Source organism: Canis aureus, chromosome 21 (assembly GCF_053574225.1).
Source record: "Canis aureus isolate CA01 chromosome 21, VMU_Caureus_v.1.0, whole genome shotgun sequence".
Taxonomy (NCBI): domain Eukaryota; kingdom Metazoa; phylum Chordata; class Mammalia; order Carnivora; family Canidae; genus Canis; species Canis aureus.
This window is the reverse complement of record NC_135631.1, coordinates 19,464,620-19,490,662: the sequence shown is the minus strand read 5'-3', so window position 1 is coordinate 19,490,662 and position 26,043 is coordinate 19,464,620. Positions and strand designations below refer to the sequence as shown.

Genomic DNA, 26,043 nt, shown 5'->3' with positions numbered 1-26,043 from the left:
TAGAGTAGGACTGTTGTCAACACCATCCAAACCATGTTGGCTGGAAGTAGAGGACAGAGAAGTACCCAAAGGAATCAGAGTACTATTGCTGAAAGCAAGGGGGTGAGTGGAACAACTTCTATGATGATGAGGAAATCTATGTTCTCTCCAACTCTGAAGTAGATTTTGTCCTCCTCAAATTATTTTAAACTTTGAAGCACACAAAGGAAGAAGAGCTTTGTAGTCAAAAATATGCATTCTGCAATTAGGCCCCTGGGGTTCAAATTCCAGTTCATTTATTAACAATGTCACCTTAAACAAGGTACTTAAGTTCTGTGTGCTTAGTTTCCATTCAGGAAAATGAAGATAAAAATACCTCTTTATAGGGTGCTTGGGCGGCTCAGTCACCTAAGTGTCTGCCTTCAACTCAGGTTCTGATCTCAGGGTCCTAGAATCAAGCCCCTCACTGGGCTCCCTGCTTACCCGGGAGTCTGCTTCTCCCTCCCGCTCTCTCTCACAACCCACCCTGCTTGTGCTCTCTCAAATAAATAAATAAAATCTTTTTTAAAAATACCTCTTTGTAGGATTACTGAGAGGACTAAACAAGTTAGTATTTATAAAGCATTTTGAAGAGAGACACAAAATAAGCCTTGCATATGTACTCTACTATTACCAGATTTAGGTTGTCTATTGAAAGATAAGCCAAATATGGACATTATTGAAGAAATGTGTTGGTGTTTCTAGTCTGGCTATCTGTGACTAGTTCATTTTCTATTGCAATAAGTGACAAAATAGGACCACTGCCCCCTAGCATCCGTTCCCTTCTATATGAATCAGAGGCAAAATGTCTGGGCCAACCTGCAGGACAATTGAGATCAGCACCATTCTGCAGCTTCCAGGGCTGGTTGTCTCACATTGGACATCAGACCAACCACCAAAACATCCTTGCAATTCTAGGGCTTGTCATAGACTGGAGGCCTCAGGGACAAAGGAAAGACATTCTTGAGGTTTTTATTTTTGTAAAATATGCAAAACATCCAGAAATGTGCAGAACATAATATAAAAGATACAACCATGTACCCACAATCCCATTTTAACACATTCTGACATATTTGCTTTAGATCTTTTTTATTTTATTTTTATTTTTTTAAGATTGTATTTATTTATTCATGAGAGACAGAGAGAGAGAGAGAGAGAGAGAGGCAGAGACTGAGGCAGGGGGAGAAGGAGGCTCCATGCAGGGAGCCTGACATGGGACTCGATCCAGGGTCTCCAGGATCACTCCCTGGGCCGCAGGCGGTGCTAAACCGCTGTGCCACTGGAGCTGCCCTAGACCTTTTTTTAAAAAAAGAAATAAAATATTTCAAATCAGTGAAAGCCTTCCTGTAGCCATCATCTATCTCCTTCCTTTCCTTCTCTCCCTAGATGAAGTGGTGCTGTGGCTTCTACTTTTACTACAAATGCAGATGTTCATAAAAATACGTGGTAATATTTTCTAGGTTTTTAAATTTGCATCAATGGCATCATACAGCATATATCTTTTGGTTAGTGGATATTTTTATGTATGTTTGCGATGTATCCATGTTGATAGATAAAGATCTAATGCATTCGTTTTAAGTGATGAATAGCATTTCACTGAATGAATGAATAGACTATTATTTATTTATTCCCTGCCATATCAGAGATAATGGGCATCCTTGTCTTGTTCCTCACTTTAAAGAGAATATTTCTAAAGTTTCAGCATTAAGCATGGTGTTTGCTAGAGGTTTTTGATATGTGCTTTTTGTCAAGTTAAAGAAATTTCTAATGTTTCTAGTTCAACAAGAGTTTTTATTATTTTACCAAATGCCTTTTTTTTTTTTTTGCACTAATGAGACAGCCATATGAATCTTCTCATTTAATCTTCTCTGTTAATATAATGAATTCTTTGCTGGATAGTTAAGGCAGATACAACTAGATGCAATATTCATTCTCCCCCTGTTTTCTTGCTAACAGAATCCTGGTTTCACTCAGGACAGAATGGTGGAAGGTAATTATGATTACACTCACTATTTTTACATCTCCATTTCTGATAGAAGTGACTTTTCTGGCCAGTCCGGCTGATGACCTACAAGTGCCATTCTGCTATAAGGACTCCAGGGAAAATAAAAGGAGAAAACATGGCAGACAGATCCCTTCACCTTGCCTCCTTCCTTTCTTGAACCTGGGTCCAGTGCTAAACAGGCAGACACCCTTATATGACCATGAAAAAAAAAAATGACTAAAAACATCACAGACCATCAGTCCTCATATTGATGAGCCATTGACCCAACACCAGCAACTCTCTTCCTCCAGATTTCTTGTTGGATGAGTAAAGTAAATGCCTATTTGTTCCTGTCATTCTAGGCAAGTTTCTTACTGCTTGGCCCTGAACATGCTTCTAACTGACAAAGTTTCACTGATTACCAGCTTTGTATTCTGAAAGCAGACCCTACTAGGTTATTATGTATTTAAAATACAAAATTGTACTTGTTCCATTAATATATTATTTAAGTTTTTGCATCTGCGATCATTGATGCACTAGCTGTATAATTTTTACATTAAATGCTATTTGTGTTCAGTTTTGATAGACCTGTAACAGTAGATGGTCAGCTTTCCTTCTCATCCTTTTCTTTGGAATAATTCATATAAGATGATGCTTACATGCCATATTGAAGACACCTATCTGAGTCTGATACCCTTTTTTTGGTAAATAAAGTTCTCATGAATTTAGTTTCTTCGATGGTTGTATGTACATTACAATAATCTGTTCCTTCTTGATTTAATTTTGCTTGTTCATATTTTTCTGATAAATTACCTGTTCTAAGATTTCAATATCATTAGAATAAAGTTGCTCGTGATATTTTCTTATGCTTTTACCATCATCAGTGTGTCAAAATTATCTTCTTTTTTCATTCCTAGTATTGTTTGTCCACATCCTGTTTCTTTTTCCCATGATAAATCTTGTCAGTTTACATACTTCATGAGTCTTTACAAAGACCCAGCTTTCAGATTTCTGCTCTATTTTATGTTTTCTCTGCTATTTTCTGCACTTACTGTTTCCTTCCATTTGATTCTAGTGTACACTGCTCTTTCCTTCTACTTTCTTGGGTTAATTTGCTTTACTTATTTTCAATCTTTCTTATTTTAAAATTTATATGTTTAAGACTGGTCTTCCCTTTATGCCTTTCTCTAGCTACATGTTTGGATATACATGACTCATCATCATTCAGTTCCACATATTTCATAAATACTACTGTGGTTTCTAAATTAACTCATGGATTACTTAAAAGGGTAATTCCAGTTCCCAAATATTTGGGTTTCTTCCTTCTTTTTATAATTGATTTGTGATTTTATGATATCATAGACTGTGATCTATAGGATGATGATTCATTGATACTTGTTAAGATTCCTTTGCTAAAGATGACTGGGCAATTTTTGTATGTGCAAATAGCCTTGAGAAGAGTACGTAATCTTTGCTTGCAGAGTACAAGATCCATATATGTCCATTAGATCAAAGTTATTGATTAATATTGTTCAAATTTTCTGTATCCTTAATTTTTTGTTTGTTCGTTTATCAATTTCTAGAGATAGTTCAGAAATCTATTATAATAGTGTGTTTGCTATTTTTTTTCTTTTGAAACTATATTTTTGGGGGACTCAGAAATAAGCAAACTGTTGCCAGTTCCCTATGTATTCTTTTGCAAATATTCTATGAACATTTGGTTTCAATGGAAGTATATTTATATATTTTTGTTAATTTATCTGTGCTTGTTTTTCATCTTTTTTGAGAAGTTCTAATTCTCTTGTTTCATTTACTCATTCTACTTTATAATACTTATATCTCATTTTTTTATCATGAGTTCATCTTTTGAGATGATTGCTGTTGCTTGGTTTTATAAACAGGAGTCAGTGAATCCTGCCTTGGGAAAGTGTCTCTAAAAAAGGTTTTATAACAGAGCCCTAGTAGTTGGAACATTCAAGGCTTTCTAAAAATATTAATTTCTGTCTCCGTTTTCCTTCACTTTGAAGGCTTGTGTATGTACATATGTAAGTATATGGAGGTTGTATATGTACAACCTGCCAGGGTGACATGCTTAGCTGGGGTTTACATCACACAAGTAACTTTTTTCCCTCTCACCCACATAAGCCTTAGTGATCTAGAAAGCTACATTCTAAATCTACTGGATAGAGCTATTCTTGTACATTTATCCTGACTGGAAAATTCATCAAAGCTCCAGGAATGATTGAGGAAACTCAATTCTAGCTTCCTTGCCCTATGTCTTCAATATCCCCTGGACATCTGAATCCCAGCCTTCAGTATTCTGGAATAATATCTGGGTGCAAAGCCTCTGTCAGTTTCTGTTTCATCAAAAAACTTATCATTGGCTTTTATTTATTTGTTTCTGGCACCTGGGAGTTTCTCCTTTAAAAATCAGCTATGGACTATATTTAATTCATCATTTATAAGTATGTTTAATAAAAAAAAATTAAAAAAAATTTTTTTAAAAAGTATGTTTAATAGAAAGAGGATTCTTTGTGTCTGTCAGCCCAGTCTACCATGTTTTCTTGAAGTCTAGATCTATGCAATTTGAATATTAAAATAAGTCAATCACATTATTAGTATTATCATATCTTTAAACCTATCACTATTTGTCATGAGAACAAAGGGTCAATTGAGCTAAAATATAGGCCCCCTTGCACAGATAGCAGTGTTTATAGAATATGAATCTCATCAGCAATCAGATATGAAGAACTATTACATTCATTTTTTTATCATTACATTTGTTTTCATTCTCAAAGATTTAACTTCTGTCCTTGTATGGTTTTTCTTCCTCCCTTTCCTGTCCAGTTCTTTAGCCACCTACCCACTCCTCTCTCTGCACCCCAAAGCTGGGTTGGTCCACAGTTCTACAATAATATGTAGTGCAAGACTTTGAGAGGAGTGTGCTGCCATGCTAATAAGTCATGTGTCCGCACAGATTACCACTGAGATGTCCATTGCACCAGGCATGATAATTCTTCAGGTCTGGCAATTCTCTGACTTTCTTTTCTCCTTTCTTCCCCTTCGCCCTTCAGGAAGGCTACCTATGGTCCCCTCCACTTATGCCACACAGCCACCACCTCTAGAGCAATGTTTGTACATTAAGTGATATTGCTCGAAAGGACACAATTTATTTCTGATATTGAGTTCCACAAACTTCTGTGAGGACTTGTACCATCTCTACCTCTTTTAGGAGGTAAGGTGGAGTTCCACTCTACCCTTAAGTCTTCTAGATCTCCTTCAATCATTATCTTTCTCTTTCCCACCTTTTATTCTTCTAGCATGGGAAGTCAGGATGGGGAGACTGTGGCAAGTTGTCTCTTTTGAGACTTAGAGAATTTCTCCTTTGCAACTTCATACCTTGTCCATTTGCTTGGTCTATGCCTGTGAATCCTTTCTGATCTCAGAGTCTTGGTCTTCTAGAAACAAAATCCTGGATGAAAAGTATTTGGTAGGCAATTTACCACATCCCTCTTCTGAAAGAAAAACAGAGTTGGTGATTTCTTGCCTGAAATAAGGAATAGAGTAGAGAAAAAGAAAACATAAATCAAATCAAGAACACATCACCAATAACAGGATGTATTTTTAACAGTCAAGATCTCAGGATCTCCCTTAGAAATAGTTTCTTCATTTGGCCTACACATCACTGGCTATTTCCTACTAAGATCTTGCTGCTCTTAATTTTTGTTCCCTGACCTGCCTCATGGTCTTGCCCCAAAACAAAGTCCTAAAGTCTACTTAAGTGATAACTAAACTAGGTATAGAACCCTAGGTTGATAGTTATTTTTTCCTAGCACTTTGAATATATCATTCCATTATCTCCTATGGAATTTACTCTTCAGAAAAATTATCTGAAAAAATAATAATTCTCCTTACCTCCTTGTGTTATCTTTTCTGAATATGTGGTCTCTTAAAATCCTCTAAATGCTAAGATCCTTGAATCTATGATTGACAAAATTATTATTTACAGAGAGAGAGCACATTAGCAAGGGATGGATGGGGGAAAGGGGCAGAGGGAGAGGGAGAGAGAGAATCCTAAGCAGGCTATACACACAGTGCAGAGCCCTACACAGGACTCAATCTCATGACCCCAAGATCATGACCTTAGCTGAAATCAAGAGTCAAACATTTAATACTGATCCATCCAGGCACCCCCAAATTATTTTTTTAATAGATATACAGAATTTAAAGTGCTGGCTGATGACTTTTTAATTGGGAGACAATAATATTGTCATGGTTCAAGTTATTTTAGAGATTCTAATTTCAGTGCCTATGGCCGGCTTCTCATTCTTTAAAAAATAGCATTGGGGGCTGGTTAAGTTGATTGAGCACCTAACTCCTGATTTCGACTGGGGTCATGATCTCAAGATTGTGAGACCAAGCCTCGGGTCGGCTCCATGCCCAGTTCAGAGCCTGCTTAAGATTCTCACTCTCATTCTCACACTTCTCCCCACACATGTGCTCTCTCTCTCTCAAAAACAAAACAAACAAAACAAAACAAACAACAACATATATATATATATAAAAATCATATATAAAATATATAAAATCATTAGTGTCAAGTCTTGGTCCTTTTAGGAGTTTTGCAAGTTTCAGTCAGAAAAAATTCTTGACAACAGATAGATGTTCAAAAATGACTATAAAGTACTGAAACATTATTTTGTGAACTTAATAAACAGGCTTGAAGGGTAAGACTCAAAGATAACTTCTAAAATCATTGTAAACCATGACATCAATGTTGGAGGAAGTTTACAGACTCTCATTTGCCAAGAAAGTTGTTAGACGAGCACTGTCCTTATGATAACAGGTTTGAAAACATCAGCTTTTGAAGTCAGGTAGAACTAAGTTTGTACCCCAACTTTACTACTTACCCAGATGTATGATCTTAGGCATATCATTCAAGTTATCTGCAATCTAGTTTCTCATATGGCAAAATGAGAATAATTATACTTGTTTTACAGAGTCTGTACCTGTAATTATCAGATATAAAAGTGAAATCCCTATTAATTTCAAAAAAAATAAATTTTATGTGTTTCTGAGCTCTAGCATTGGCACCGTTTATGCCATAGAGCACCAAAACCCATAATAATACATAACTTCTTAAATAGTTAATATTGATCATCATTATGCAAGCACCTTCATTAATTATTTTATCATTTGGCCATTTTTTTATTCTATGGCTCTCATGCACCATATCCATAGGATTATACTCATACAACCACTTGTAACAGTGTTTGTATAATTTATTTTTAACGCAGAAACAAAACAGTAAATAAAACTATAATAGTACAAAAGAAAAATATGAAAATAATGAAATGTATAATTCTGAATGGATGAGATTGCCAGAGACGTTAAATCAAAGTGCTCTGGGGGAGAACATCATGAGCTTGCACTTCAGAATAGTAAAAAAGTCATAATAATTCCCTTCCCAGCCCTCAGCACTGTACCAGCTGCACAGAATCCATGTCAGTCTTTGTAAATGCAACTGACATAAATGGCTGACATGCTAGATAAAGGCTATAGTGAAATGCAATGGTTCAAGAAGTTATTATAATCCAAATTGGCTCACCTCTGGCTACACTATACATAAGATAAAGACTATAGTTAGCATGTGCCCAACACCTAGAAAATGTTCCCAAAAATGGCAGCTGGTTTTACCTTATTGCCACAGTCTTGCCGTTATGTCTTTCTCATTATTCCAGCCCAACGTTTATATTTGACTCTATAAAAGATATAGTTCACCTTTTTTTTTCACCTTGTCACTTATAACTGACTTCCAGTTTAAATGGCTTTCATTCTGTTTTTCCAATGGATTTTAAATCTTCTACACATTCCCATCTCCATTCCTCCATGAAGTAAATCTATTGTAGAAAGATAAGCAATTGGCTGTGGCTTCAGCAAGAGTCAGCATGTCATTAAACAATCGCTTACATTTCCAAAAGAAGACAGATCCGTAAGAAGTTAAAAGACAATGTTTTATGAAATAAAAGTTTTCTAGTTAAGGAATTTTCTTTGATGTCTTGAATTTTTCTCTAGAGAAAAAGTCGTCAAAACTCATTATATTTACAACAGATTTGTGGTTGTTGCCATATTCAAATTTTCTCCCCCAGTTTTATTTAACATGATTTTCTCTTCTTTAAATGACCTTTGTCCCAAAACTCAGAGCCAGTATATAATGAGCATGAGACCCTGAGTCGGGGTGGAAACTATGACAAAGCAGCATCAGAGATTTTAATGAGAAGAGAAAATACCAGGAAAAAAAAATAATAGTAGAGTCCAATGTTCATTTAGATCAAATTAAGTATAAATATTTACTTTAGGAGCAGTGCAAGATCAAATCTTCATCTCCCTGGTACAAAAGCTACCCTTTAAACATGCCTGAGTCCAATCACATGGAGATGTGAACAATAACTCTTTTTATTCTTCTACCTCACCAGTCCACCAAACAGAATAATGAATGAGCCACCAAGTGCGCCCAACAGTGCTTGCTTCATGGTTTTTACATACAGGCACCATTCTTCCTAAAAGAAGTAAGTGCAGTCTGATTCAGTGGTAAATCACAGGGTGATGATTTTGGCTATGTGTGCTGGGTTATAACATGCAGTTTCTGCCACCAAACACACACTGGCTGCTGGGACAGCAGCACTGAGTGTCACCCGGTGAGCTAAATGCATCAAGCACCACTAAGAAAACACTCTGTATCTGTGTTTTACTGCAGAACTCATCTGTAAGATTTTCTCTCCAATCCCCCCTTTTGCTCTATTGCCAGCACACAGTCACTGGAATCCTTCTCAAATAGTATTCAGAAAGTAACACGCACCCCGGGGGCCGGGGACCTCAGAGGTGCTAACCAGAGATTGAAATGAAATGATACTGATGACAGTGATGAACATGAAAAACTTCAGATTTGCCTAAAAAGAACAAGTAATATCCTCTTTTCAAACACCGCAACTCTCGTTAAAGGCACACTTCTTACTGTGTCTGATCTCCAGCCTGGTCACACCTATGAAAGGCTTTTTTCAAATGCTGATCATTAGTTTAAAATTATGAAATAACACATATTTTATTGTGGCACTGGCTTAGCTCATTTATGTTAAAAATGTATGTAAAAAGTAATGTTTTTAAAGCTGTTGATAATTTCTAAAAGGTCGTAGAGGGATCTATGCACACAGATAAAATTTATCATTTGGGTATTGGTGTACATCAAAAAGGAAACTGTATGTATTCAGTTATTTTTAAGAAGCAATTACTGTCTCAATTGAATTAGCTGGTGATTAACAGAAAAATATTTTAGAGGGCAGATAAGCCAGTCCTGATACTGATTGCATCAAGCGGATTGTTAGAGAGGTGGGAGATAAAAGTGAATATAGAGTTTCAACATCGTGACCCTAACCTTTGACAGTCAGATAAGAATGTCCACTCTAAAGGAAATGAAATACAGCAAAGCATGATTAGATCACAGTGTTCAGAGAGAGATCTTATTTTTGTGTTTTCCTGATGTAAGAATAAAAGCATTGTTTTATTTCTATCTCAGGTGATACATATTTCACCATGGGTGGAAATAAGGAATTAAAGTTGAGTCTACTTTAATGTCTTATGAATTTCTTCCTTGGCACGTGAAAATAAGAGAGACTTTTAAATAGCTTTAATTTTACCTGCAGCATTTTGTGAACATTTATAGTTTACAAACCCTTTTTTACCCGAGAGTCAAAACTGGCTGAGATTATCATTATTCCCACTTGATAAATAAGGGAAAATGTTCTAAGAAGTTCAAGTGGTAAGTCCAAGATCAAATCATGTGTCGAGTCAAGATGCAGTCGTTTTCTTGTGAATGCACAGCTGGGACGTTTTCCCCCCACCAGCTCAACACTCTTTCCCCTCTTTCCATTTTTAAAGTTGATTCAGGTTTTGACCTTCTCACTGTGGGGCTCATCATGTCCTCTGTTGGCCAACAATTTTTACCGCAACAGATTCAGCGAGCTTTTAGCCAAGGTGACTGGTGTCAGTTTCATTTAAGATTTACATCAAAGGAAGAGTGAAAACTCCTTTTTCTTATGCCTATTTTTGCCTTGAACAAGCACTTCCCTGATGTATATGATAATTTGTGATACACGTGTGTAGTCCGAACAGAAAAGCTCCAAATGTGTTGTCATTTGTGAATATAGAAAAGCGATGTGAAATAAACTCTGAGAGTCCTTTGCAAAATGTAATAGAATTCTTAGCTCCTACTTTAATTTGTTTTAGGGCAACATTTTCATTGTACTGTAGTCCTAAGGACCATAACAGAAAATAGGAAGTGGGGGTGGGGGGAGAAAGAGGATCTCTGGATTTCTCTATACTCTAAAGAAAATGTTGAGAAATCGGAATGTTGCTCTTTTATGTTTTGTTTTTTTACCTTAACAATGTATTTAAATGAAAACCCAGCAAGTAGACCAATTTTCATAGCAGAAATAATAACAATTTTTCCAGCAGAGTTCATGATCCTACAAGTCAAGACATACCAAGGTTCACTTTTTCAAAACAAACTGAGTATCATTCTGCAGAGGTAGGTGCAAATGATGGAAATGTAAGCACATAATTGTAGAAGAGTTAAAGGCAATTTATCCCCCACAGTTTCTTGACAAACAAATTCATGTTCTTATGTAAATACCCAGGAGGCAAGGTTAGTTGGTAAGTCACAGAGAAGGAACTGTTTCCCCCTTGTCCCCAAATTTAAAGGCATCTCTGCAGCCTTGACTTCTATGGAGTTGCATCCAGTAATTAAAGAATTGATAAGCAAAGAGTCCTGGCAGGGAGATTGTAAAGAAGGTTTGGAGCTCTTTAATTTGTTTGTCACAAAGGCTGAAGGAGAGATATTGTGGAAATGGAACTAATCAAAATCATCATCATCATCATCATCATCATCATCATCATCATCATCTGTGCACAGAGCACTTGCTTTCTGCTTCCGACATTGTGTCTTCAGAGGAGGCATCAACCTGAATTGTATGACTGAATATTCATTTCATGTGTGAAGGTGATAGACCGAGTGACATTAAGCAACCCACCCAAGATCACACTGGTAATAAATGGTTTAGCTGCGGTGGTTCCAACTTAGACCCAGGAGAAGCTTAGAGGAAAACTCAAGCATTCTGGTTCTGCTCCTTTCTGTGATTTGGATAATTCACAAGACTTTTCATGCACTTTAGATCCCTCACTGGTAAAGTTACACGCTCAGTAATTCTCAATCTGTAGCTGACAAACTCAGGTGGAGAAGGGCCAAGAAATGGAGGCAAACTAAGTCATCCGTTTTGCGGACCTACATGCTTCTGTTTTAGTGGTATGCAGATTTGTTTCTGGAATATTAAAATAAACTTAAAAATTATTTCTGAATTCATAGACTTTTTGTCATGGTGTATGTTTTCAAACAACAAACTGAAAGACTTACCTACTATCAAGATTCCCCAAAATAATTTTTACATAAAAATGGGCTTTTGCTTCTTCAAAGGTACAAAATCCTAAGTCAAGATGATCCCTGAACTCTCCTAGTTGTAAATTTCTATGATGGCAAGAAAGAACTTAAATGACTTGGAGGTTAATTTTTAAAACTTTCAGGAACAATGTATTCAGATTACTTTTTCACGTGTTGCCCTCTTGATTTTGGCAAGGGCAGTGAATGCCCCAACGCTTTGTGGAGTTACTAAAAAAGCAGAAACTAGTGGATTAAGCAATATCTGCTTCCTTGAACTCTTAGTCACGTTTTTGGGATAAATTGGCCATTTCCAATTCTATTGGTGATCAGTTTGGCAAAGCTTAGGAGCTCTTAGACCTTGTCTAGGTAAGATGCTTTTAAAAAAATGAAAGTTGAATCAGAAAACAGCCATGTGGGCCTGCCATTAGGTGGGATTCCTCTCATTCCGCCTACTGAGAAAGGTTTGTTGATTTTGAGCTACTTCAAATGGCTTGGGGCTGCACCAACAGCTCCAGTGATTGTAGAAATAACCACTAATGGAAGGTTGCCCATGGAGGCAACCTGATGGCAGCTCCAATCACATTTGTGGCTTTCCTAGGGACTAACTTGTACAATTCTCCTTTTGTTCGGACGATACAAAGCCAGCTAACTCTAATCGGGCACCCGACCTCCATTATTGCTCCTAAGGAAGTCCACTTGGCTGTGCACAGTTGGGAGGGGCAGTAAACTGTTACAAACTTTCCGAAAGGCAAATCGGTCATGTGGATTAAACTTTGACTCAGCAGTTTCTCTGGGAAGAATTTGTCACAAGAAAAATAATCGTGTATATGCAAACTATTTAGATGGTTACCATCCAACTTCATTCACCTATGTCGATCATGGAGAGTTGATTGAACTATAATTATATCCAGACAAGTATACTATAAAGCCATTAAATTTTTATTTAAAAAAATTAAATGGCAGTGAAAGATAAGTCAAGAAAGGGGAGTAGATGATAGGCAGAAAGAGAGATAGATGATATAGTGATATATGAATATAGATTTTTTAAAAGATTTTATTTATTTAGTCATGAGAGACACAGAGAGAGAGCCAGAGACACAGGCAGAGGGAGAAGCAGGCTCCATGCAGGGAGCCCGACGTGGGACTCGATCCCGGGACTCCAGGATCATGCCCTGAGCTGAAGGCAACACTAAACCGCTGAGCCCCCCGGGCTGCCCAAATACAGATGTTGAATGATGTTAATGACATTTTAAATTTGTTTCAAAATATATTAACAATTTTCTTTGTTTTGAGTTTCCTGAACATAAAACCTGCCAAGGCATTTGGAAATAGAGCTTAGTGTATATAACTGGCTTTTTTTTTTTTTCTTGAAACACACCATGCTGGTCCCACTCTGGGCCTTTGCAGTCAGGGTCTGTCTCACTAGAAAATTCATCTCCCAGAGTGTCACATGCTGGTTCAACTCCTCTACTCTACTCCTCTACTTACCTATCAGAGACTGTCACACTGTCGTGGCCATATCACCCTCGTTTTGTTCTTCACAGCCCTTATTACTGTCTGAAGTTACCTTCTTTAGCTTCTCTTATATTTGATTATTGTTCATCTCCAAAGAATTTAATATCTATGAAAATTGAGTGTTTTTTTATCCTGTTTCCTGCTATGGTCCCTTAAAACCATGAAGACACATAATTGGTACTCAATAAGTATTTGTCAAATGAAAATTTAGCAAATGCATGAATCACATGTTTATCTTTTCAGGTGGTTTTGGGTTTCTTTGATCCTAATTTAGGGAGAAAACATGGTATCTCAATACTCATCAGAACCAATAACTCATCCACTAGTAACTGTCATATATCCTTCGCCAACCTCTGTTATTCCAATTTGAGAAACATTAACTGAGTCTTTACAATGTGCCAGAGATAGCGTTAAAAGCGAATATAAATATAAAATAAGAATTCGATTGGTTGTTTTGCTTTGTTTTTAAAGATTTTATTTACTTATTCATAGAGACACAGAGAGAGATGCAGAGACACAGGAAGAAGCAGGCTCCATGCAGGGAGCCCAACGTGGGACTCGATCCAGGGTCTCCAGGATCACACCCTGGGCTACAGGTGGCATTAAACCACTGAGCCACCAGGGCTGCCCTCGATTGGTTGTTTTGATCCCAGGAGGCCCCTGATGGGACATACCGACATATAACATATGGCAGGATAGATAATTAATATATGGGGGAGTAAGAACAAAGAGAGGTATGCCAGATGCTATGGGGGCAAAGTAGGAAGCTGTGGAAACACCTTGCTGATATGGACAGCTTCATGGATGTGAGCTGGAAGGACATTCCAGGCAGAGGGAATGGAATATGTTTTGTAGGCCTACCATGTTCCTAGAAGGATGAACACCTCAGAATCTCTGAATGTAGCTGAAGAGGTGAGGCTGGCCATTTAAGCAAAGGACTGATTGGGATTGGTCTTCTACTGTGCTATGGAGTGTGGATATTTTTCCCCTATAGCCAATAGGGGCTGGCAAAGAATTCTAAGTTTGAAGAGCCTCTAATGGGTTAAGCTCATATTTAAAATTAATAGAATTTTCAGTTACCTAAGGATGAATATTCTGAACTCAGGAGGCATCATCCTTGGTTCTTCTTCCTTATCTTTATCCCTATCCTCCACATCTCATGAGTAAATCCTATATTTTGAGCAGTAATCCGTATCCCTAATTATCTATCTACTTCCTTCCATCTTCATTCCCTTACCCTCAACCAACTTCTTGGACTCCAGCTCAGCTTTCTGCCGTAGTTCCTAGATGGTCTTCTCACTTGACTCCTCTCTCCTCAGTCTGTTGTCCACATGGCAGCCAGTCATCCTGTAAAATCAAACGCATGCCACTTCCTACTGCCCTTTGTATAAAATCCAAACTCCCTCCAGTGGTCTGTGAGCTCAGCATCATCTGGCCTCTGCTTATCTTTCCAGCCTATTTTGTGTGTTTTCTCCTTTAACCAAGAGGGAACAATCAAGATGGGCCTCTTCTCCATGCCCAGACACTCCAAGCTCTTCGTCTTTTTAGGTCTTCACAAGGTGCTTCCTCTGCCTGAAATGTTCTTCCTCTACCTCTTTACCTACTTTCTCATTCTCCAGGTGTCAGTCTAAATTATATCCCATTCTCTGACCACTCTTTTAAAGTGGTCGTCACCCTCCGAAGTAGCCCCCATAATCCCTACCTCCTGGTATCCATGCCATTATTCAGTCCCTGCATGAGTATCCTAGGGCCGCCATAACAAAGTACCAAAAACTGGGTGACTTTAAAATAATAGAAATAGATGTTCACACAGCTCTGGGAGGTAGAAATGCAAAATCAGGGTGTTGACAGGATCATGCTCCCTCTGAAGGCTCTACCAAAGAATCCTCCCTTGCCTCTTCTAGCTTCAGGTGGTTGCCAGCAATCTTTGGTGATCCTTGGCTTGTAGATGCCTCACTGAAATCTCTGCCTCTGTCTTCACATGGTCTTCTTCCCTGGTGTTTTTCTGTCTCCAAATCTCTCTCTTCTTATAAGGACACTAGTCATTGGGTTTAAAGCCCATCAGATCCAGTACAGCCTAATCTTAATTTGATTACATCTACAAAAATCCTATTTCCAAATAAGGTCAATTCACAGATACCAGGATTAATACCTCCACGTATCTTTTGGGGGGACACAACTGTCCCCTCCCACACTGCATAGGGTTCATTTGTGCAACCAGGGGAATATGGGGAATGACAGTATATAATTTTCGAGCCTGGGTCATAAAAGACATTGCAGCTTATTCCTTGCTTTCTCTTGGATTCTCATTCTGGGCAAAGTGATCCATGTTGAGAAGACACTTGAGCAACCCTCTGGAGAGGTTCACATAGAGAGGAACTGAGACTACCCACCAGCAGCTGGCATCAGTTTACTAGCCACAGAAGTGAGCCATCTGAGAAGCTGATACTCCAGTCCTGGTCAAGGTTTTAGAAGGTGGCCCCTGGAGCCAATATTTTAACTACAACCTCATAAGAAATCTGGAGCTGGAATCATCAGCCTAAGCAAGTTCTAAGTCACTGACCCACAGAAAATGTGAGATACTAAATATTTATTATTTAAAGCCACTGAGTTTGGGGTAATTTGTTATACAGCAGAAGATAACTAATACATCCCCTATTTTCTGTTCTGTACCTGTTTCAAAATAAGTATTTCATAAATATTAGCTATTACTCTTCTTGATAAATCCCTTAGAAAAAGACTTACATATTATTATCTTAGGTATCTTCTAAATCCATTTATAATTCATCCATCATGCACAGTTATATCTGCAAAATATGATAATGCCCAAAGGTCCCAAGAAAGAAAGATCATTTCTGTCTGGGTTAGTAAAACAAGATCTACGATTTATTAAAAAGAAACAAATCACCAATCCACACAAAAACATGAATGAATCACAGAAACATAACACGGAGCGAAAGAAGTCAGGCACAAAAGAGCACATGCTCTATGATTCTATTTATATAAAACTCTAGAAAAAGACACATCTAATCTATAGTGACAGAAAGCAGATCAGTGCGTGCTTGGAGCCAGAGGTGAAGGGGGTAGATTGACTGCAGAGAGGCACTAGAGAACATTCTGAGGTGATAAAGATGTTCCATATGTTGACAGGCGTGGTCACATGGGTGTACACATGTTTCAAAACTCATCAGACTGTGTCCTTAAAATGCATGCTTCTTATTTTATGTAAATTCTATCTCAATATAGTTAATGAAAAAATGTACAATTTTCAGAGCATTCATGAGCCAAGCACTTTACATAATTATCTCTAGTATAAAGGCAACAGCCTCATTTTTTGAAAATAGAAATTGAGTCTCAGACAGATTAAGTGACCTGTTCAAGGCCACACAATTGTAGATCCAAACCTTTTGCTTATTTCAATATGCTTTGTTAGAGTTAAAAAGAATTTTATAGGTCATCTAACCCAACAACGGCAAGCTCCAATATTTTTTGTAGCTCAGCGATAAAAGTCTGCACGGTAGAGTTGAGAACAAGACAACAGAGGGGGGTTGGGATTCTGTTTTTTCTGGGACTAGGGGAGACACTAGTCAAATAAACCATACCTTAGTGTCATGGTCACCCTTTAGGCATTTTACCGATCAGGAACCTGAGATTAAAGAGATTAAATAACTCACCTCTGGTCACCCAGCTATGGAAAGGCAGATCTTCTGACAGAGAGAGACAAGTTGATGTAGGTGGAGTAGGGAAAGAAGAAAAGTGGGAAGGCAAATACTTAAAATAAAATCCCAGCATGTAAAAGATGCTCGTACTTAGGCATTTATATAATATAGATCAAAAGTTTAGGAGGGAGAAGCATAGCATAGCTCATCCGAGTTTGATGACTAATTCATTCGCCTGCACCTTTTTCCATCCACACAGCGTTATTGAGCCCCCGCTGCATGCAGGACACTATGCTTGGAGACATACCCTTCCTGCGCGCTAAGTGCACCATCCTCTTTGAAGCCAGTACCCCCTCAGCTCCAAGTTGCCTCCCCATGGTCCAACAGCCTTTTCCTGACTTTCAACAGCACGGTGTACATAGAGCCTTGCTCCACTGCCCTTGTCCCCAGTTATCTGTAAAACACACTTTGGACTTTATTGTAGCCCTGTATAATGCTGTCTGGTCCACGAATTGTTTTAAACGTGTACGTCTTATCTCACAAGCTAATTGCAAAGGATTTCTGAGCAGTGTAAGTGTCAATATCTTAAGTGACTTACTAGCTTCCTAGAACCTGGCACAAGGTTAGGCACACAGAAAACTCTCCGTCAGTTCCTATCAACCGATGACCCTGGTGTCTTGGAATAGCAGCATGTCTTAGCTTGGGGTTCACAGAAGCATGACCTGAGATAAGGATTTGAGGGCTACTACTTGTTTGAGAGTGATCCCTGGAAGCACATGTGGGGGCATGAGGAAGTGAAACAGAAAAGAGAAGGGAAGGGAAGGAAAGGGAAGGGGAGGGGAGGGGAGGGAAGGGAAGGGAAGGGAAGGGAAGGGAAGGGAAGGGAAGGGAAGGGAAGGGAAGGGAAGGGAAGGGAAGGGAAGGGAAGGGAAGAGTGTCAACTGGGGAATGTTCATGAGGAGAGAGCTGTGCGGGTCATCGGAGTTCAGGACCACTGCCGTTCAGGCAATTGGGCAAGTCTATAGAAGACACCTTCGAGTTGTCCAACCTGAGGAGTGAGGAGCAGGAGTATTTGTTCACTAACTCACATTCATCACTGGTTAAGAGTTGCCTCTTGAGGCACAAATTTTCCAAGTCAATCTGGATGGCCAAGGGTGGAGCATCCTCCAGGGGCCAAAGAAAGCCCTGGGGTGGAGCTGCAGGCGCCTGCAGTGCGGCTCCACTGGTGGGCACAGGAATGAGGATTGCCAACAAGGGATGTCAGGGCCTCACGGCTTCTGCTACACAGCACGTTTCAATCAAAGGGAGGCAATTTCATGACAACATTTATTTAGCGCCAGCCGTGTGATGTTCTCTGGAATACAAAAATAAATGCAACATGTTCCTTGTCTGCTGGGAACTTCGCTCTGTTGCTTCTCATTGAGGACTGTGGAGAAAAGCAGAGAAAAAGAAGGTGGCGGAACAGAAACTCGCCCAATCTCCATTCCCATTCGGTCTCTACTCTCTGATGAAATTTTTATGCCGTTCTGCCCACCAATTCATTACAGTCATGATTCTCAAATAGCCATCATGTTTAATGGCTTGTCGTCCCTGTCAGAGTGGCATGAAGTCAGACCAGAGTTTGAAAGGTGAAGAAAGTATCTTTGTTCACCTCTGTTCCCCAGTGTGCCCTGCCCTGCTTCAGTGAAATTTCTACATCAATATTTCATTAACCCATACCAAACATGCAACGTGATTTTTCTGTTCAAATTAAACTAATATTTGAAATAAAGAAGAGAAAGCATGAGAGGGAAGTCACTTACCACAAGGCCTCTGAAAAGAAGTTTGTGTGGGAAAGGCGGCTGTGTTTTGTGCTTCTGCCATAAAACGAAGCAGACAGTCTGTTCTGTGAAGTACTATAATTATAAAGCAATTTGCTGCCTCTAATGGGAGGACTTTTCTTTCATAAAATATTAACTAAATATAATATCGGTGCAATAGGTTAGAAATAGTCTTAGTTTCTCCATAAAAAGTCAATTTGTAACCACTGTGAACGTCTTCTTCAGGATGATGGTATCCAAAACATCCTCTGTGCCCACAGCCATTTGGCCTTGAATCAAGCACAACACATTTCCCCTGTCCTCTCTAGTTGCTTTGATGCTGAGTGCTCCCCAAGCTCCCCCCACAGCCCCCACAACATGGTAAGTTGCGATGCAGTCCTAGCCTCCTGCTGCAACCACTCAACTCAATGCATGGTTGTTGCCCAAAAGTTTTGTTGTCATGACTCTGGCCCCCAAACCTTAACCTGTCAACAAATTAAAAAACTCAAGTGTAGGTTGAGGATTTGGTTTCCATAAAGCCCAGCCTCTTTGTACTGTAGGATGACCTGCACCTTTTCCAATCATGGAAAAGGATGAAAGGGTATTTTCTGGGCCCGACTCCTCTCCAGACAGCAAATGCAGGCAGAGCAGCCTGGAGCTGCCAAGGATTCTGCAGGCCGGGCCGACCAAGGCTCTGGTTGCCAGTGGAGAGGTCAAAGCCCACCTTCTTCCTCAACTTGTCTTTTTTCCCTACTTATTTTTTTCCCTTCTATTTTATATCCTTACATAAAATTTGGGGTTTGTGTTTTTGTTTTTGCTTTATGCTCTGAAACTTGCTAGTGAATTCAGCAACTGTTTCCCCTGCTGCCACTTGGTTACTACCGTCTTCCGTTAGAGGCAGCAATCACTCTAACTATCCTGGACGATTTGTTTTTCTAGGGAAAAAAGGCTATCTAAAATGAAAAGTGAAGATGTTTCCCTCCCGGTATTATTTCAAGCCATTGTGCCATTTTTCACTGACTTCTCAGAGAGAAGGTAAAAAACAAAAAAACAAAAAAAACAAAAAACAAAACCAGAATCAAAAAAACACCCAAATAACAAAACCCCAACAAATCCCCAAACAATTTTGTGTTTAAAACCTTCTTTATTAGAAGTAATGTATAGAAAAATCCATACTTGCTCATTTGGAAAATGCCTAAGGGCTGCATCCACTTCCACACATTCCTTTGTTGATTTACACTTCTGAAATGGATCGTCAAATTCTATTGATCTTAATCAGCAAAATCCTTTTTATTTTCTAGTTCTTAGGAGTCTCAAAATTAGGCAGGAAGTTTTGCAAGGAGAATGTATAGTTACATTAGGACCAGCAGAGGCATTTATTACATAAATGCTGAATGCAAACTGGAAATAGACCTCTTAGCCCCTATGCTCCCTTCAAGTTTTGCACATATTTTGCTATTAGGGTAACATGATACACTTTCTGAACAAATAAATGAGACCATGAGTTTAATCGAATATTCACATTTAAATATTAGAATTTTGGGGCAGCCCGGGTGGCTCAGTGGTTTAGCACTGCCTTCAACCCAGGGCCTGATCCTGGGGACACGGGATTGAGTCCCACATCAGTCTCCCTGTGTGGAGCCCGCTGCTCCCTCTGCCTGTGTCTCTGCCTCTGTGTGTGTGTGTGTGTGTGTGTGTGTCTCTCATGAATAAATAAATAAAAATATTTTTTTAAAAATTAAATAAATAAATAAATATTAGAATTTTGTTAAATCAAGTTGTGAACCTGTATTATAACATAACCTAATAGTTAGACATATGTTATATTCAATTATTATATTGAATACGTTATTTTTCTTTATATATACATATATGCATATATTCGTTTTGCTTTACCACACATGTGGAGGGATACACGCAGACAGATAAAACTGATGCTCTCTGGAAGGTGGGATCCAGGGTGGGGACTTCATTTAGTCATGAAATGGAAAAAAAAGTTTAGTCATGACTATTTCAAGCAGACAGGGAGAGAGTACAACTATAAGAACGCTCATGGTACCATCTCTCAGCTTTATCGGATCCCAGCATTATGCTCTATTTTGCTTCCAATCATTTTGTAAAGAAACTGAACATTTCAGATACAACAGAAAAGTTTTCATTTTGTACATCACGTGTTTCTAAGGCAGTTGAATTTCATAGGATGAACATACTTGTGGTCAGTAAAAAAATCAGTACCAATTTAAAAATAAATATTAGCCAGGCCAAAGTGAAGGGAAATCAATGCGTTTCTATGGATCATCCGCAGTTGTGTTTCCCAAACGTTTTTCCACATCTGTTGTTAACAAGAGGCGACTTTGCCTACTGTCTGTCTGTCCGCTCACAGCTGTCTGGCAACTGGAAGTAGTGAGTCGGGACCAAAAGCACAATGTCAATTTAGGTGCTGGTGGGTTGGCAAGCCACATGTTCCTATTTATCCCTGTCAGCCGCAGGCCCTATTAACTATTTTTAATGAATCACCACTGCTTTTACTTTTGCCATCAGCCATGACCTTCACCATTTAGAAACACATGGTCTCTCATAAACGATAGCCCACGACACATAAACTTGAGAAGGATTCCATCACAGCTCAAACTACAATATCTATCACTAAAACAAACGGCTCATTCTAGCTGAAGAGACACTCATATATATCACGGAACCAACCTTCCATATTTTGAAATTTACTGCCCCGTGTTGGCTGATTTTTTTTTAAGGAGGCCAGGCAACCTTGCTCACTTAATACTTTTGATAAACTTCTGCTGACAAGGAGCGTGATTAATGATGGTTAAAAGAATTGAATCAAGAGTAGGAAAGACAGAGCCAAAAAAGCAGACTGCTGGGCTGATGGAAACTAACGTCTCTACAGAAATATATGATGGACTCCCCTTTTTTACCATGCCAAGTAATTACTTGCACAGGCCTCTTGTAATAATTCCTATTACAGCCAAAACGGAAAAGTCAGTAACTCACCGCCCTGGGACAAGGTGAAGGCAAGGCCAGAGTAGCATGGATCAATATTTCATTTACTCACTGAGGTTAGCTTCTATCCCTGTATCAAATTCTTTTACAGAAAGCCATGAAAGAAATAAGGTTTGCTGCAAAACACCAATACAGGGGCCTTGTTTCCTTGGGGTGCTTATGAAGGAAGCAGAGCAACAAACCCTTGCAGGAAAACAATATGCACTCAAGGTCACTCATTACTTGCTACTGTTGGAAAATAAAGTGCCATTAGCCTGATATGAGTAATGTACATCAATCAAGTGCAGACTAGAAAAAGTATGTTTTCAACTTGGTGGTGCTCCTGATAATGAATGAGCAATTTGAACACTGTCTACACAATTTGACAATTGTGAAAAAATTTTCCCTTGACAGTGCATCATTTGTTTAAAAAAAAAAAATCCCATTAACATTTATCTCTGATTACCTCCTGCCTTAAAAAAGAGAAGAAAAAGAAAGAAAAGAAAGAAAGAAAGAAAGAAAGAAAGAAAGAAAGAAAGAAAGAAAGAAAGAAAGAAAGAAAGAAAGAAAGAAAGAAAGAAAGAAAGAAAGAAAGAAAGAAAGAAAGAAAGAAAGAAAGAAAGAAAGAAAGAAAGAAAAGAAAAGCAAAAGAGGGGAAAGTCCATAATGGTTCCCTCTGCCGCCCAAGAAGTTTCTGGTTTGGTATTTTTCCTTAAGAGAAATTATAGTTCAACTACAAAATGTCCCAAAAAACAAAAAAAAATGAACCATATTGTTTCTCAACAGGTTTCTTTTTAAAGAGTTTTTAAATGTATGATTCCCAGTTTAAGTTTTCTAGGAAACTTTCTGGGAAAAGGGTTTGATACTAATCAATTCTGGATCCCACGTGGATGTGATAGAACTAGCTTATTGTCAACAGTGAATTCTTATAATTTCACATAAAATCAGATTTAAATAGGCTCCACGTATAGGAACCCTATGTAGGAATGCAAAATCTAGATGCTATTTATCCATTACATTTACTATTTAAGCATTTGGGGCTAGAATAGATTTCAATGCTGCATTGTTCTCTTTCTTAAGATTGTGTGAGAACCTCTATTTATAAAGCATATTTCCACTATGCTATATACTTTCACATGGAATGGTCTTAGGAAAATTCTCTTGCATTTGCTTTTCTCCCCCACATCTATATTAATTCCCACTTGCTTTGCTTATGATTCCAGGAAGGAAGAAAGCAGAGAAGGGTTGATTTACTTACTTAGAAACATAGGCTACTGGCAGTAATGACTGATAAACTTGAATGTTTCTTACAGTTCATTTTTTCTCTGAAAAAAAAAATCTATTCCCCTTCCCTGGAACTTCAAAGCCACACTTTACGAGATCACCCTATCTCCATACCATGAAATGAAGTTGAAACCAAGGCAGAGAAGTCCTGGGCTATCATTTAGGCCTTAGCTATATTCTCATCTCCAGAAACAAAGGTCGGCTAGCCTCAGCCTCGATTCGGGCCAGCAAGACTTGTGGCCTGGCCAGTCAACATCTTGGAAGCATTTTCAAAAGTTTGGGGTCTGCAGAAGAATACATTAGATTTTCCTAAGACTTTTCACCCCTCCTCCCCTCCACCCCTTAAACTTGGACCCCAGGAGTATTTCAAGGGAAATTCAATCCATATGTGCCTGATTCGTGTTCACTTAACTCATTGACATGTTGTTTTCCAGGAGCTGATTGATGTACAAGGAGTCTTCTGACCTTTTTTCCTGAACCTTGCAGAACTGCCTTTCTTTGAGCTGGAAAATTGCCTTTTACTTGGGGTAAGTAGCACTTTTGAGAGTTGAAAGTTTTGAGCTCAGCTTGAAACATAGTTCCCAAATCTGCGTGGGATTCTGGGTTTGACAAATGTGGCCTCAATACCTTTGTATAAAGCCCTTTCTTGCCTCATTTTTTTTTTCATGTGTGACACCCGTAGCTAGCTAAGAAAAAAAAAATACAAAGATGATGATAACTTTCAGAGCATCCAAGCAGGTATCTTTGGAAGTCAGAGCATTACTACCATGGTGTAAGATGTCCAAGTCCATCTGTTCTCTTCAACCAGCCTTCACTTGCCCGGATTTCTTTCATGTGGTCCCAACCCAAAGAACTTTCTCTGCCAAGTTTTGAGTGTATAATAAAGGCAGCAGCTGACTTTAAACCCTGCTTTGATTCTGTTAGGCAACATCTCAGCTTGGGTTAGGTTCCCTGGCAAACTATTTCAGTAGACTTTCATAATGCTGCCCCCTTGGAACTCATCCTAAATTATGCCGCTCTATCATAAGACTTAGAAAGACAAACTATTCTGTCCATTATTGTTCAGGTTCAGAAGGAGCTGTGATGGGAAAAGGGGGGGTGTGACTCTGCCGGTGGACAGCTGGTTAATTGATCTAGAATAATTGGAATAACACCAGGAAAGAGAGAGTCTCTTAATTCTTCTAAAACTCTGGATAGAGACACTGAATTAGATCCTACAGCAAGAATCTGCAAACCCAGATGCCTACAGGAGACAAGAAAAATCAATATTTAAACCAGAGTGAGTGGAGACTGGTTTGAGTAGGTAGCGACATGGAGGGATAGCCAAGGGACACTGTGGCAAGCTCAGTGTTGCCAGAGCTCTTGGGACCTCAAGAGAACCCAGATATCTTCTATTTTTTTAAACATCTGCATCTAATACACATATGGTAGAGCCCTGATTAGGACCCAAATTTAGTTTCCCAAGTGGGGATATGTGCTAAGCGAAGTGACCAAAGGAGAGAGTAACAGCAATTGGCCGTTCGTTGGGTGATTGCCATGTACCCCAAACTATTTCATTTTCTCCTCACTATTATCCTACCACATGGGTGTTATATCATCTTTCCTGGTTATAAGAAAAGCAAAGTAAGATCTGGAGTCCTTGTTAAAAAGGCCAATCCTTGGGCCTCCCCCAGACCTACAGAATCAGGATCTCTAGACACGGGACCTCCAGGCGATCCAATGTATCCCAAAGCTGGAGAAGCACCATATCACGACCTATCACAAAGTATATGCACTGAGCTTTAGGAAGAATCTGTTTCAACTCCTCAGTTTACAAATGAGGCTCTCAGAAAAGAATTGATTTGCCCAAGCTTAGACAACAGAGCCAGGACTCAAACTCAAGCCTCTGAGAAATAAGAAGAATAGCAATAGTAACAGTGAGCCTAAGTCCCATTTACTGAGGACTTACCATGTACCAGGCAGTAGACACTAATGGTATCGCTCCCATTTAAGCCTCATAGGAAATCTAAAACAGACATTATTGTCTCCATTTTATAGACAAGTAACACAGGCTCAAAGGAATAAAGTGGCTTGCAAGGTCACTCAGAGTAAAGGACTGAATCTGTTTTTAAATCCGTGTATGTGTGCTTCCAGATCCAGAGGATGAGTACTGTTGAGTCCTTGCCACTGAACGCTGATGGACCTATAGGCATTACACAGGAGGGAAAGATAGCAGCACTTTCAGGGAAACCCAAGATGGTGGTGGTAGTGATGACAAGGAGGATGAGGATAAGAATGAGGAAGGGTCAGGAATGGTCAAATTGCCTAAAGTTGAAATCAACTGTAGAATCACTAACTTGCTAAACGACTAGCCTCAAAGGCCACTTCTCCACTCTGGAGATCGCTGCCCTTATCTTTCAAGTGAAAAAGATTTTGATAGGTAATCTTTATGCTACTTTCCTGTTTGAAAATTCAATAGCTCTAAGTGGAGAAGCAAGTTGAGTCACATGTATTTACATCAACCTAAAGGCAGGAATGTTGTTGGAGAGGATGTAGAGAAAGCGGAACCCTCCTGCACTGTTGGTGGGAATGGGAACTGGTGCTTTGGAAAACTGTGTGGAGGTTCCTCAAAGAGTTAAAAATAGACCTGCCCTACGACCCAGCAATTGCACTGCTGGGGATTTACCCCAAAGATACAGATGCAGTGAAACGCCGGGACACCTGCACCCCGATGTTTCTAGCAGCAATGTCCACAATAGCCAAACTGTGGAAGGAGCCTCGGTGTCCATCGAAAGATGAATGGATAAAGAAGATGTGGTCCATGTGTACAATGGAATATTTATTACTCAGCCATTAGAAACGACGAATACCCACCATTTGCTTTGACATGGATGGAACTAGAGGGTATTATGCTGAGCGAAATAAGTCAATCGGAGAAGGACAAACATTATATGGTCTCATTCATTTGGGGAATATAAAAAATAGTGAAAGGGAATAAAGGGGAAAGGAGAGAAAATGAGTGGGAAATATCAGAGAGGGAGACAGAACATGAGAGACTCCTAACTCTGGGAAATGAACTAGGGGTAATGGAAGGGGAGGTGGGTGGGGTTGGAGGTTACTGGGTGGCGGGCACTGAGGGGGGCACTTGATGGGATGAGCACTAGGTGTTATGCTATATGTTGGCAAATTGAACTCCAATTAAAAAAAAGATAAATGAAAAATAAATAAATAAATAAATAAATAAATAAATAAATAAATAAATGTAGGAATGAGTGCTTCAACCCTGGTGAGGCGGTCAGGCAGACTGCCCGGCCCCAG

General features: G+C 39.0%; 1 long non-coding RNA gene across 3 annotated transcripts; it reads right to left on the bottom strand.

Annotated features, from left to right (window-relative positions):
- Positions 1–1,023: 1,023 nt before the first annotated feature.
- LOC144292704 (uncharacterized) lies at positions 1,024–16,825 on the bottom strand. 3 transcript variants are annotated; one of them, XR_013360047.1, is made up of 4 exons: positions 16,682–16,825; positions 14,245–14,354; positions 7,700–7,902; positions 1,024–5,517 (listed from the first exon to the last, which is right to left on the bottom strand). It is a non-coding gene; the product is annotated as an uncharacterized LOC144292704 (long non-coding RNA). The 3 variants fall into 3 exon arrangements; XR_013360049.1 differs by lacking the exon at positions 7,700–7,902 and having other exon boundaries at positions 1,024–5,549; XR_013360048.1 differs by lacking the exon at positions 7,700–7,902.
- Positions 16,826–26,043: the final 9,218 nt, after the last annotated feature.